The sequence below is a fragment of the Nelumbo nucifera genome, chromosome 1 (genome assembly GCF_055504915.1).
Source record: "Nelumbo nucifera cultivar China Antique chromosome 1, China Antique-T2T, whole genome shotgun sequence".
Classification (NCBI taxonomy): domain Eukaryota; kingdom Viridiplantae; phylum Streptophyta; class Magnoliopsida; order Proteales; family Nelumbonaceae; genus Nelumbo; species Nelumbo nucifera.
This window is the reverse complement of record NC_142649.1, coordinates 152,729,643-152,743,425: the sequence shown is the minus strand read 5'-3', so window position 1 is coordinate 152,743,425 and position 13,783 is coordinate 152,729,643. Positions and strand designations below refer to the sequence as shown.

General features: G+C 35.5%; 1 long non-coding RNA gene across 1 annotated transcript; it reads left to right on the top strand.

Annotated features, from left to right (window-relative positions):
• Positions 1–9,258: 9,258 nt before the first annotated feature.
• LOC148804010 (uncharacterized) lies at positions 9,259–10,058 on the top strand. Its single transcript, XR_016072903.1, has 2 exons — positions 9,259–9,416; positions 9,801–10,058. It is a non-coding gene; the product is annotated as an uncharacterized LOC148804010 (long non-coding RNA).
• Positions 10,059–13,783: the final 3,725 nt, after the last annotated feature.

Genomic DNA, 13,783 nt, shown 5'->3' with positions numbered 1-13,783 from the left:
CTGAAATTCTGGTCCGGTTCAGGGTTTCAAGAAAACTCACACTGCATGTACATCAGGTCTCACCCTGGCAGCTGAGATAAGCTACCCCAACCAATTTGGCGGCACATCAGTGTTAGCCTTGGCAGGATAAATCTCCTAAGATCTATCCAACGACTGTAAAGATTCTAAACTAACACGAGTCTCATCTGTGTCCAGTTTAAGGGTATTACACAGAAACACACCATAATAACTTGAATCAAATATGTTACTTTATTCATTTACAATAAATGTCATAATGTACATATTCTTATTGGAGCTAACTGTCTAACACCGAAATCATGAGGGCAATTCCTTGTGCTTGAATTTCTTGCGACTCCTCTTCTTTTGATTGTTGTGGTCCTTCATTCGGAGTGTCTCCTCAGTGTTCATATACTTTTCTACTTGGAGGAGGAGCTCTTTCATGCTATGCGGGGACTTCTTTTCTAAGGAGAACCAAAAGCGTGGGTCTTTGACGGCGTGCATTGCTATTGCAATGGCCACGACGGGGTCAAGATTTCTAACTTGAGTGCCTCCGAGTTAAATCTCTAGAATACTCTGAGGGTCTCACTCGGTTTCTGTTTGATATGCATCAAAGTGGCCATTATCTTCCGGTACCTACGACTTGTGGCGAATGAGTAATGAAGAGGTCAATAAATTGGGCTCAACTCATAATGGAGTGAGGTGGGAGCCTATAATACCTTAATCTTGTTGCTTTCCTGAAAGTAGTGGGGAATGCTAAACACTTGTAAACTTTCGAGGTGCCGTAAAATAGTATTGGTACCTGGAAGCTCTCCACGTGATCCATTGGTTTTGGGGTGGGGGGCTAGGTTCTGTTAGAATCTCTGGAGAAAGAGGTGATGCATTAGTTATGTTAGGCGCACCCAAGGTGCACTTATTTACTGCACCATCACAGGCTGTAGTGTTCAGCTAGTCGTTGTGGAAATTTTGGTGGTCGGTTTGTCTTCTCCATTGGCACGTACCAAGATCACTTCCTTTGCTCTTTGGCTGAAACGACTATCGCTCAGGAGTGATCTATCCTAGGGGATGTGTTAGTTTTGCTCACTTCCTCTGGGATGTACGTACTCCCTTTCCTTTCGTCATGTCAGCTCCTCCTGTCTCTGGATCGACGTCCATGTTGTTCAGTCTACTGCCTAATGGGCTGTGATGGGATTCGATATTCTGGGAGAATTGGTTGGGTCCTATGTGCTTGTGGGGCGAACTACTGGTTCTGCTAAACAAGCTGATGCTACACCACCTACTCGGCAGGTTGTTGCTTCTACTGGATGGGTTGTAGGTTTTATTTCTGAACTAGTTGCTGGATCTTTTGGACAAGCTATTGGGCCACGACCTCAAGTGCAGCGTCCTGAGCCGCTTCTCTCACCATGTGAACTTGTTCGTCGTGTGCATGAATTCTCACCTTCATGTCTTTTACTAATTGCCCCAAATCATTGAAATCTTCTTGAGACACCCCGCGTAGGTTGTCTGGAGAAGCCGATGAGTGCTGGGAATATCTCTTAGAGGAGTTCTCCCTGTGGGAATGATGGGAGACATGCTATGAGTGCCAAGAATGACTCCCATGAGATATGATGATTGGGTAGGAAAGATAGGGGATTGCCTTTTCTTAAGTTTCCCATAAATGACACTAATTGATGAAAGATCAAAAGTTGTTGTGTTGACTTGTAGGCAATTCAGAGTTCAATAGGGTACTTGCAAAGAAAATGAGGTTAGAGGGCCTGGGGTTAGGGATGGTGATTTCCCCCATAAAACCGGGGTCTGCCCCACCTCGAATGGTGCGGGTTTTCTCCGATTCGAAACAGGGATGGGGCGGGAACGAGGAAAATATTTTTTCCCTGAATCAGAGATGGTTTTTGTCTATTTTCCCGAACCCACCCCAAATCTGAAGGTAAATTGGTAAAATATCTTTAGGTTTAACATTGATATTTAAAATATCTCTAAGTTTTCTCTAAATTCTTAAAATCCTAAGATCCAATAATTCTATTTTTGAATTACCCCTAATGTATTATAATTAAACTTCTAAAATACCCCCAAATTCCTATATCCTATTGTGTAAATTATCCATAAAATATATAATTTTTAAGTAGTTTCTTTGGAACAGGAAAAATTCGGGGATTCCCATCCTCAATGAGGAATGGATGCCCCACCTCGCCACCGGGAATGGGGCGGGGATGGGGCAAAGTCTCTTGACTGTGGGGCGAGGAGGGGGAAGGGATGCCCCGCGGCCCTGCCCCGTTGCTATTCCTACCCGGAGTGATATCTCAAGCTTAGAACTCTGATGAGCAAGTTAGTATGGGCCGAGCTGTTAAAACCAGTAATTGATGAGGCTAAAAAGTGTATAATGAATGCATAACTAACCTTTAAATAGGCGTTGAATGCTTGTGCCAAAAGGATATGCGTCAAAGAGGTGTTGGACACCTGGATGCTAAGCAAGACACCTAGAAATCAGTTAGGACACTTGGAGCTCGAGTAGAACACCTGTAGATGAAGTGGGACACATACAGGTGACTCACGCGCCATGTTATTGATGCTTGGAGGAAGCTTGGGCTCCACTAATTGATGGAACGTCTATGCATAATGGTGGTGTTGTTAGGTGGGGCTGCCAAGTGGTCACTCCATATACATGTGGTGGAAGTTGGATGTGCTTCTTCTGGTGCAGCTTGCCTTGGTGAAGTGTGCTTTCTTATGCGTCCAGCTCAGGTCAAGTTACCACTTGACAGCTCAGCAGTTCAATCAGGATAAAAACCAGGTCACTCGAGATAAGGCCAGCTCAGCGAGATGGACCTTGGGCATCCAAGGTAAGTTCTATTGGTCCGAGGTGAAGGCGTGGACGTCCTTAGAATTGCTGTGTGTCTAAATTTTACTAGAGCATACTTCCACCCCATCAATTATGTATGTACGTGTGTAAAGGCTGTAGGTCGTACCAGCAGCCCATTTCATCATGCCATGCCATACTGGATTATGGGCCTCAAAACCCAAGCCTGGCACGACCCACTTTACAGCCTAACAGTTCCTCTTTAAGACATTTTGGCCACAGTTGTTTTGTTCCAAACCCAACTGTGTTTGTTATATAAATTGTGTCCTAAACCAAAACCAAGCAGAAAGACCCGGTAGAAGGAAAAAGTTCAATTAATTAAAAATAAAGGAGAAAAAAGTCTGAATTGATCAGTTCATTATCCACACTTCTACATAACTAAGAATTATATATACCAACCCCTAGAGATAATATTAAATTTTAGACCCAACAATGGTTGAGCTACATTCAATTTGCTTGGGTGGGCTCTTACCAAAATTTGAATTGTCCCGGCCCAAAGGTCCGGACCTGAAGCTGTGTAAAATACTAACTCCGGTCAACCCGAGTTTCACCCTTAAAATCCACCTCCAATTCGAATTCCATCCCATACATCAGAAAGCTTTTACAAAAGACAGAAAAAAAGAGAGGAATCTCTCTCATGTGGACAAATTTGAAAAAAAAAGATTAATAAATATATGAAAAATTTAATAAAAAAGTTAAGAGAGAGAGAGAGAGTAGGATGTCTCTCATTTGAAATTTGTTTTGCATAAAAAATGTAGATTTTCAAGTATTTAAGCCAAAACTCTGTTGGAAACCTACTATAAATATGTAACTAGTTATTCCAAAACCGACTAACAAAATGACTATTAAAACTCATTTTTATGAGTTTCAAATATGGTCCTATCTATTTGATATATATATGGAACATAGATTCTTCTTTGACCCATTTATAGATTTTGATATCTGCATTTGATCAAATTTAATAAAAAACCCAATTTGGCCAAAGCTCTTCCAATACCATATCTTATAACTGTAATATAAGTGCTAACTGGCAAGTGACCCAAATGACACACTAACCACAACACCCGCTATATATATAAATATATATAATTGGCAATCCTGATTCCTGACCCAGCTGACTTTATAGCTCGAGTCCAGATCTAATAGGCACAACTGTTAAAAGTTGTTTTTGATCTTAGGCTAAGAGATATTTTAAGAGACAAGTGTCAAAAAAATTTTCTAAGTACTCAATGTATCTGCTTACAATACTAATATGCTATGCTTATCTGATCCGGACTGGGCTTTATATGTGTGATAGCCATGGTTGCATCTCACGGTCTCACCACTAATACAAGACAAATATTATCTCCTATCTTGACATATTGGGTTAAGGACTTAATGTAAGTTTTCTCCTAAGGCTGCTTTTGGAAACGATGCAAATGGAGTGTAAATCTCGGTTCAAGGTAAATTTGTACTCAAGTTCACTTTTGCCTGTATTTGACAATATTACATTTATACATTGAAGAATGATTTTCCAATGCATATTTACATTGATAATAAGATGTAAAAGCACATCAATAAAAGTCAGTTTGGCAAGAAGGTAAATTTATCGGTGCAAGACTAACCCAACTTTGCAATTCATATGAACCATTTTACACTCTACATATATATTTGCATTCACACTTAATTTGTATCGTTTAAGAAATGTGTGAAGATGTATCCAGGGTTGCTATTTTACATAGACAAGAGACACAAAAGTGAGGGCAAAGGTGTAATTTCATAAGAATCCACAAAAAGACAAAGCACGTACAACAAAGGAGGAAAGTTTCCCATGTGGGAAAATTCCAAAAATATTTGTATCAAAAAAATTCCAAAAATATCAAAAGGCAACTAATAAAATAGTGTTACTTTATACAAAATAAAGAAAAAAAATACCCTGGCCAATTTACTAAAACACCCCTATAGTTTCATTTTATGGATTTACTAAATCCTACCCTATAGTTTGTGCTTTACTAAAACACTCCATAATGTGGAATCGATGATAGTGGAAATTGACAATTTTAACCCTTATGCCCATTTGGATAAATTTAATTAAAAATATATCATTTTTGTCCGTAGTAAGACACAGACAACCACTCTACTTCGTTCTATTTGGTCATTTTTTTTTTATACAAAGAAGTGTTAGGGATACTTTTGGAATAAACAATCACGGGCCAATGCCCTTGAACACTTTTCACTCATTTTAGGTGATCATGTTACTATTTTCAGATGGCAAAACAAATACTTTTTAGTAAAAGGTCGATTAAGTAAATAGGTTACAAATTATAGGGGTGTTTTAATAAAATGAAAACTATAAGGTAGGTTTAAATAAATGCAAAAAACTATATAAATGTTCTAATAAATGACCCAAAAAATACAAGAGAAAGGCCACCTCTCATTTGAATCTGTTTTTGTATGAGAAAAAAAAAAGAGTTTTAAACATGGTCTTGTCTACTTGATAATTTGAAACATAGATTCAGATAGATCATGGTCTTGTCTAAATCCATTCCAATTTAATAAAAATAGATTATGCGTTACATATATAACGTGTGAGTACTGCCAGTGGACAGGCTAGAGGCCAAGATGACACACTAAACACAACACTGTCATTAACTTGTAACTGCAAAAAAAATCCATCCGTTACATAATTGGGCATGAAAAAGGCAAAAAGATATGTGAAGGCACTTGTGAACAAAACGCAGCATGCCTAGGCTTCCTTCCAACCTCTCACAACTAATTTAACCTCCGGAAATATTATCACATCTAAAAATGACAAATCACAGAAAAGAAAGGAATGAGTATCATGTGTACAGATTCCAAAAATAGTTACAAACAAAGAAGGAAAGGTCATTTAATAAAGCATCCTTTAAATTACAACTAATTTAACCTATTCTATAGTTTTCATTTTATTAAAACGTCTTTTATATTTTGCAATCGATTTACTTAATTGACTTTTCATTAGATGACATGAAAAATGAATGTCTATTTGGATAAATTTGATCAAAGAAATAAAGATGAAAATACCAATTTTGCCCTTAATAAAATATCGGACAACTATTCTATTTGGCTCTATTTGGTTAATTTTGTTTTTTATATGAAGTATTAGTGATAGTTTTAGAATAAACATGGGCTCATATACCCTTGAACATTTTTCACTCAGTTTATGTGACCATATTACTATTTTCAAATGGCAAAGCAAATACTTCTTAGTGAAAGGTCAATTAAGTAAATAGGTTGTAAATTATAGGAGGTATTTTAGTAAATGAAAGCTATATGGTAGGTTTAAATAAATTCATTGAAACTCTAGGGGTGTTCTAGTAGATGACCCAAGAAGAAAACTAATAGATTATTAACAAAAGAATGTTACCTTATCTTAAGTACTAAAAGGGCAAAACAAATATGTTTAATAAATATTTGAAATTAATGAAATTTATTAAACAAATATGTTTAATAAATATGGTTGGATGAAGGACTTTTGTTTCTGTTGATAGATAAAGGGCAAAATTGAATTTTAAAGAGAAGTTATGACAGTCACATGCAATCACATGTTGACGTAATGTAGTTGGTCAATTATATAAAAAAAAAATTAGGAATACTTTTAAAGGATTTTATAAACAGTATAGGTGTATAAATCCATTTCTTAGAAAATTTGACCCATATAAAAATTTTCATATGAATCTATTTTAATAAAAGAAGATAGTAAAATGGATCATCCGTTATAAGGGGTGGCAACAAGCTGAGCTTCTCACGAGATATTTGAGTTCGGCTCGTTAAAAGTTCGGTTCACCTTGGTTTAAACCGAGCTTTGAGCCGAACTCGAGCTTGATATATAGGTTTATTTGCTAATCAAGCCGAGCTTGAGCCTAGTGAAGCTCGGCTCGTGAGGCTCATGAACCTAGTATAATAAATAAATAATTTTTTATTATATACATACATACTTGTACATATACATATAAATATATAAAAACAATATATATATATATATATATATATATAATATTTTTATTTTTTATGTATAATAGTAAGTAATTTTTATAATTCTTATTTTTTGTATGTAAAATAAAAATATTTTTTATATGTATATTTTTTATTTTTTATATGTATAAAAATAAATAATTTTTATAATTCTTAATTTTTGTATGTAAAATAAATATAAATATATAAATAATTTTTATTTTTTAGAAAAAAACTTAACATGCAATCGAACTCGAACTGAACCAAGATCAAACTTACGAACTTTGAACCGAGCTAAATTCAAACTCAAATCTCTAAATCGAATCAAGCTCAAACCTAACACAGTTTCAACCAACCACACTTGAATAGGCAAATATTTTGGACGTCTCGCCTCGAATACACCCCTATCCGTTACATATATATATAACTTGTAACCGCCAAACAAATCATCCGTTACACATTAGTTGCATGCATGACAAAGGCAAAAAGATAATAAAGATAGCTTGGGAGGAAGAGCCTTCTGCATGCGTAGTAGCAGCACGGCAGCCTCTCACCACAAACCAAATTAAATACCATCTCCATATCTTGATATATTGGCTCTAAGAGTGTAAGCTTCCTAACCAATGTGGGATCTAAAGCTTATTAAGCAGGGGCGAAGAAGTAAATACATAAGGAAGCTTTCCTAATGACAAACACAGAAAAAAAAAGAAAGGAATCTTTTTCATGTTTACAAATTAAGTGCAAAAAGAAATATAAACAAAGAAAATACTAAAATAAATAAATTTATAAATATTTGAATTTAATGAAATTTAATAAAATAGTTAGATTTCTTAAGGTTTAGTTTGGATAGAGTGCAAATACAAATATGTATAGTACAAAGCCTTGTATTTTATATTGTTAAACCTGTATTTGCATGTATTGTAAATATTTGTATTTGTAATCCTTCCAAACTGAGCTTAAGGCTGCGGTTGGTTGTAATACAAATGAATTTGCATTGATGCAAAATTATAGCAATGCAAATGATTAGGTACAAAATCTGATTTATTTCTGTTTCAAATTTTACCTTATTTTATTTGATTGCAATATAAACAAAGTAAAATAATTCTTGAAATATAATGAAGTAAAACCTAAAACAAAATTAAACCAGAATTTATATATTTTTTTTCATTTGCACTCCTATGCATTTGTGCTAGTACAAATAAGATTGCATTATAACCAAATGCAGCCTAACATAGAAAAGAGAGAGCAAATTTGGATGCTCCTCATTCGTAATTGGTTTTTTTATAAATATAAACTAGCAAGTAAATCTATGTATTGCATGTGTTAGAATGGAAATTTGGTTGGATTTGGATTTTAACATCATTTTGGGTCCGGGCTAGGATGGTCTTGGAGTGGTCCTTTTAATTTATACCCCAAGTAAGGGTGTCCATGAAAAACTGAAAAATCAAACTGCAAAATGTGGTTAATCGAATCGATCGGTCCGGTTTCGATTTGGAACTTTAGAAAAATCGAAGGATCAGTTCGGTTTTTGGTTAACCTACAAAAAACCAGCGGTTAACCAAACCGATCGGTATATATATATATATTCATTATATATAAATACATACTTATATTATATTTATAATAATTTATTTATAAATATATTATATATCATTTATTATTTATAATATAATATAATACATATATTTATATAATATATATTATAAATATAAAAAATTGAAAAACCGAAGAACCGAACTAGTCAAAAAATGAAACCGGTGAATCGGTTAACCGGTTGTACTGATTCGGTTTGCAAAATATGCCTATGATTCGATTAACCGAACCATAGACACCCCTAACCCCAACTGCTTTATTAAAGAGGTTCAAAGGGGTCCAAAGAGATTTAAGATGAGAAAATGAAGGATTTAAATTGGAGAGAGAAGATATTACAAAAATTGACTATTAGAGAGAGAGGGGAAAACATTTAATCAAACATAATTGTTGAAAACCTAGTATGAAGCCAGTAGTAGCAAACCTACTAAGAAAATGACTATTAAAAACCCATAAATGTGTTTTAAATATGGTTTTGTACTCTTGTCTACTTTCCTCCCTTGAATATGAATAATCAAAGGCTTTTGGTGTTATAAGGTAGGCCCCACACTATAAGCAATGAAGCTATGTATGGGGAAAAACTCAAGAAAGTTTAAAAACACTTACATTAATATTGAACTGAGAAATAAACTTTTCCGTGAAACTTAGTCAAAACACAGAATTATCAATGGTGAAGCACTTGCAAACAGACCCGTAGTGCTTGAGACATAATTCTTGGCTGTATCACACCAAGAATCTTGAAAAGTCCATTAAAGAATTCAAGTATGAAAATACGTTACTGATTGTTTAGTGGGTGTTTGGAATTCAATTTAAGGAGGCAAATTCCAGAAATGGTCCTTTGAGTTGTATAAATACCACCGTCCTTGGGCCATAAACCATTGCAAGAAATTGAAAAGGTGTGTCCAAGTCTACAAGATGACTACTGGAGCTGGCTATCTTACGTGTGCCAAGAAAGTAATACTGGCGATTACTGTCACAATGTTCTTATTGTTTCTGACTGCTCATGGTAAAAGGAAGTTTGCCTCTTCGCTCTAATCTTGTTTCTCTTCTTCACCTTATCTATTGTACTTTCATGGTTTACAGAGAAAAAATATTCTTTTAATTAGTTTGCTTCCTGTAATTACTACTCACTGATCAACTAGGTCATAATGGTCCCACTTGTATTTAATTAGAAAATTAATTCTGGTCTCCTAAGTTACTTAAACCTGTGACAAGGAAGGGTCAAAGTGGGTTTAGCCATTGCACGGTTGCACCATATCCATCTCTATGAGTGTTTCAAACATAGTTACTTAGTTTACCTAAGCGAGTACTATATTGTTATCCTATTTGTGGCAGTACTATTTTTGTCGTAGGGATTTGCTAATGGAGGAATTATTGATTCATGGTGTAGGACAAAATGGGTTCGTTTGCCAGGGAAAATGTGAAGACATTCCTGATTGCAACAGCTTCTGTGCTAGAAGTGGTTATAGCGGAGGGCAATGCGTGCCACCTCTTTATCAGTATTGTTGCTGTCGAAATGTGTAATTAGCTTCATAAGACACCATGCTTTGTGATCACCAACTCTTATATATCTTATTACCGACTTGATGAACATGGTTTCGTGCTCCTGCAAATGAATAAAATAAATAAGAAGATGGTTAATTTTATATATTGTGCTTCTGATGACTTTGTTTTCCTTTTCATTTACATGAAATTAAACACAGAGGGAATTAAAATGTTTAAGATAAATGTTTTTATTTTATTCATTTTATGGAGAAACAAACACAACCTGAAAACATTTTTCTTAGCTATTGTTAATTTCTGCCCTTTTCCAGGAAAAAGAAACGAAACTTTGTTTCTGCCCTTTTTCTAATTTGTTTTAATGTAATTGGCTAAGAAATAAAAAAAAAAAGATTAATTAATGCACTACTAATCTCTCATCCAAAGTACGTATTTTCTAATTCTACAAAGTTCGGGACTGAACTGGCTTAAGGTCCACTAATTTGCGTTGTTCCACTGAATGGAGGTGGACCCAGATGGCTGAAACTGAAAATTTTTAAAAATAGCACCTATTCCATCTTCGTCATCCAGAAGGATTCAAACGCATGGATTAATTATATGTTTGGCCTCGATGCTGTAGATACAACACCATTTTCTGTTGCTGATGTGTGGATTGGAAGCATCGTTTTTTGAGAAAATAGTGTCTTTTTTTTTTATTGTTTAGAAATGTTGTTGTCATGTAGGATGTTTCATGAAGCGACAACAACGTATTCTGTTTGGTACCCATGCTGCAGGAAACGTTTTCTGCACTGGTACCTATTATCCACTGCCACCTCATGTCCCTCTTGGCATCTACAAGCTGCAGCTCCAGGAAACGTTTTCAGCACTGGTACCTCTTATCCAATGCCATGTCATGTCCCTGTCACTGCCACCTCATGTCCCTCTTGGCATCTACAAGTTGCAGCTCCGGGAAACATCAAATTCAGCGTTACTCCAAACCATGCCTTCTCGATTTACAGGGCATGGCTTAAAGCACAATTTTTATAGAAAAATAGTTCCAAACAAACAGGTGTTTTCTGGAGCACCATTTTTTCCGACGTGGCGCTGATGTGTCAATGTTTTCTGGAGAAATGGCAACGACGACAAACAGACGCTAAAGGAATGTATACTAAGACTATAACCTTACCAAAGATGATAACCTTTAAGATTGAAGGGTCGAGTAGATGCTGAGGTGGACTGAGATCTTGGCGTACCAAACCTGTATATAAGGAGAAAAAGAGTAGCCGCACAATATAGAATCCGAGACACCTATCTCTCAAACAAAATGCAAGAGAGAACTGTCAAATCTGGATGGGGCTGAAAATTGAAGGTTGCTTGACCTTCCAAGTTATCTTGATTTGCACACTTTTTGCTATTTTGTGATAGTCATATATTTAGGTCTTTCCCCCAACGTTTCCTTCCTTGTTTTGAGGAGGGAACTTAACCAACTTGAACGTTTGGAGGGAAGACCAAGTTAAGGCCTCTCCAAATTGAGACAAATGTCTCATACTGACCAAGGATCTAGCCACATGGTCATCCGGTCTAGATTGGGTCAAATGGATATCCATTGACCCAATAAGAACTAGAATTTGGATCCAAAATAATCCAACAATATTGGTATCTCCATGCATAAAAACATTTTCAAATAAACAATCAAATAAATTTATTTTTATAGAAAATAAATAAATAGGTAATAATTTAAAATGAATGATTGTGTGTGAGAGTTTAATGGAGATAACCATAAAATAATCATCTTCCATCAACATGTGGCTTGTCACATGGCCATTGAATAACCAACATGTTGAGGATTAAACGAGGGCCTATGGCCACTCTACCAACATAAGATGAGCTTGGATATGTCATGACCAGGAATCTTATATTCCAATTTATAGGGTTAGGGTTGTCAATTGAGTTTGTTAGTCTGATACTTGATTCAACTTCTGATTGGACTAGCTAATAGGAAAAATGCATATTGTTTGGGCTTAGAACCCTCACGAGAGGTTCATCACATCTTCGGGGAGGAAACTCATTAGAGCTTTATATAGCTCCATCCGGCCCAGAAATAGGGGTGTTTATGGACTGGATTCAGATTGGATCCGTCCAAATCAAAATCAATTTAAATGGATTGGACAGACCAATAAGGCTATGTTTGATTTGAAGGAAAAGGTATGGAAAGGAAGCGAAAGACATGAAAACCCATACATGGTTTGCAAAAGTTTCCCTACCTTTAAAAGTATGAGCCCGATCATTAAAATGTTCTAACTATCTTATGCTGACTTAACTTGGTCAAAAAACAAAATTATTAGAAGAATACAAAATTGTATTTAAAAAATAGCTACAATAATGCTCTCTCCTCATAGTACAAAAGTGTCATAAAATACATTTTTAATCTCTTAATCATTACATTTTTACAGTCATTGTGCTTTGGGAATATCTCCCCTGAAAAATAATTTACAAGTACAGGAGATGTTCTCAATGCATGGTAGGATGTGCAAGTGAGACGCATCTGAGAAACAAATCTGGTCTCATTTTTACATGTCAAACAAATGCTCACAAATAAGAAATAGGGTACATAAATACCTCAGATGTTTGTATCACAAACAAATAGAGCCTAATGAATTCATATTACACCAGATTGGATTGGACCAAATCTGGTCCAATTGAAATCCCTACCTAGGAGTATGTCCTTCCCTTTTTTTTTTTCATGATGGATGAAACTCATCCCTCTTTCAATCAAATTGTTTATTTGGAAGTGTGTTTTCAACATCTTACCTACAAATGAGAGACTGCATAGGCAATGCTTATATTGTGTAGCACAGCTGATGAAACTATACTTCATATTCTTTTCCTCTGCCCAGGAGTATTACCGATCTGGTTTGGATCTTGTATGCAGCTCAGCTCAGGGCCCTAAAATTTTCTTTAAATGATGTGGCTGATTTTATTTACCTACGGCATTGGTGGAAAATGATATATTACCGAAAACAGGGGGGAGGATGGATGGCTTTTGAAAGGAGGTGTTATAATGAGGCAGATATGACTGGCCCCAGGGGCCGAGCCATACTCCATGCCTTGAAAATCCGTACAATATCCATTTAGGTCTCACATATATTGTTGTCTTCTTTATTCATGTTTGTTAATTTTTCTTTTACGGCTTCTTCCTTTTTTTGATTTTGTCAATGGGATGTTGGTTTTCATTGATCAAGATATTCATATTATTTTATTAGATTTAGATGGGGTTTATGGAAAGCATATTGTCCTAGTGTCCCATCTCCCGGGTGGAAAAGTAACTTTCTCACTTGGGGAGAAAATTGTCAACATTTGGATGAGACAAGATTGTCACTTTTAATCATGATTTTTTATGAATAAAATTTATTATCTTATTTACCTGGGAAATGAAAGAACATGGGTTAATGTATTTATCTGGATAAGTATTTCCTAAAAAACACACTTACCTAGGTAACTGTATTTACCCGGATAATTTTCTGACAAACTTATGGAGCCTTAAGAAAAAGTCCTAGAAAGCCCGGGCCCAGGCCCAGGTCCAGACCCAAATTGATCAAATATTGAGCTGTGCTGCTTGTTCATATATTATTGGTGTTAATCTCAACTCTGATCGCCCAATGATACGGGACTGGATCTAGTTGTTATAATATAGTAAGTACGTTAAATGAGCATTTTATAAGTATTTTGACAACTCGCAAAAGTGGGTTTTAATTTTTTTCAAGGGTGGAGTGAGGATATTTTAAGGGATATGTGTCAAAAAAAATTTTAAAGTGCTTATTGAATGTGATTACAATGTTGTGCCTACTAGATCTGAACTGCAATGACATTACACTGACAAAAATCAACGATGGG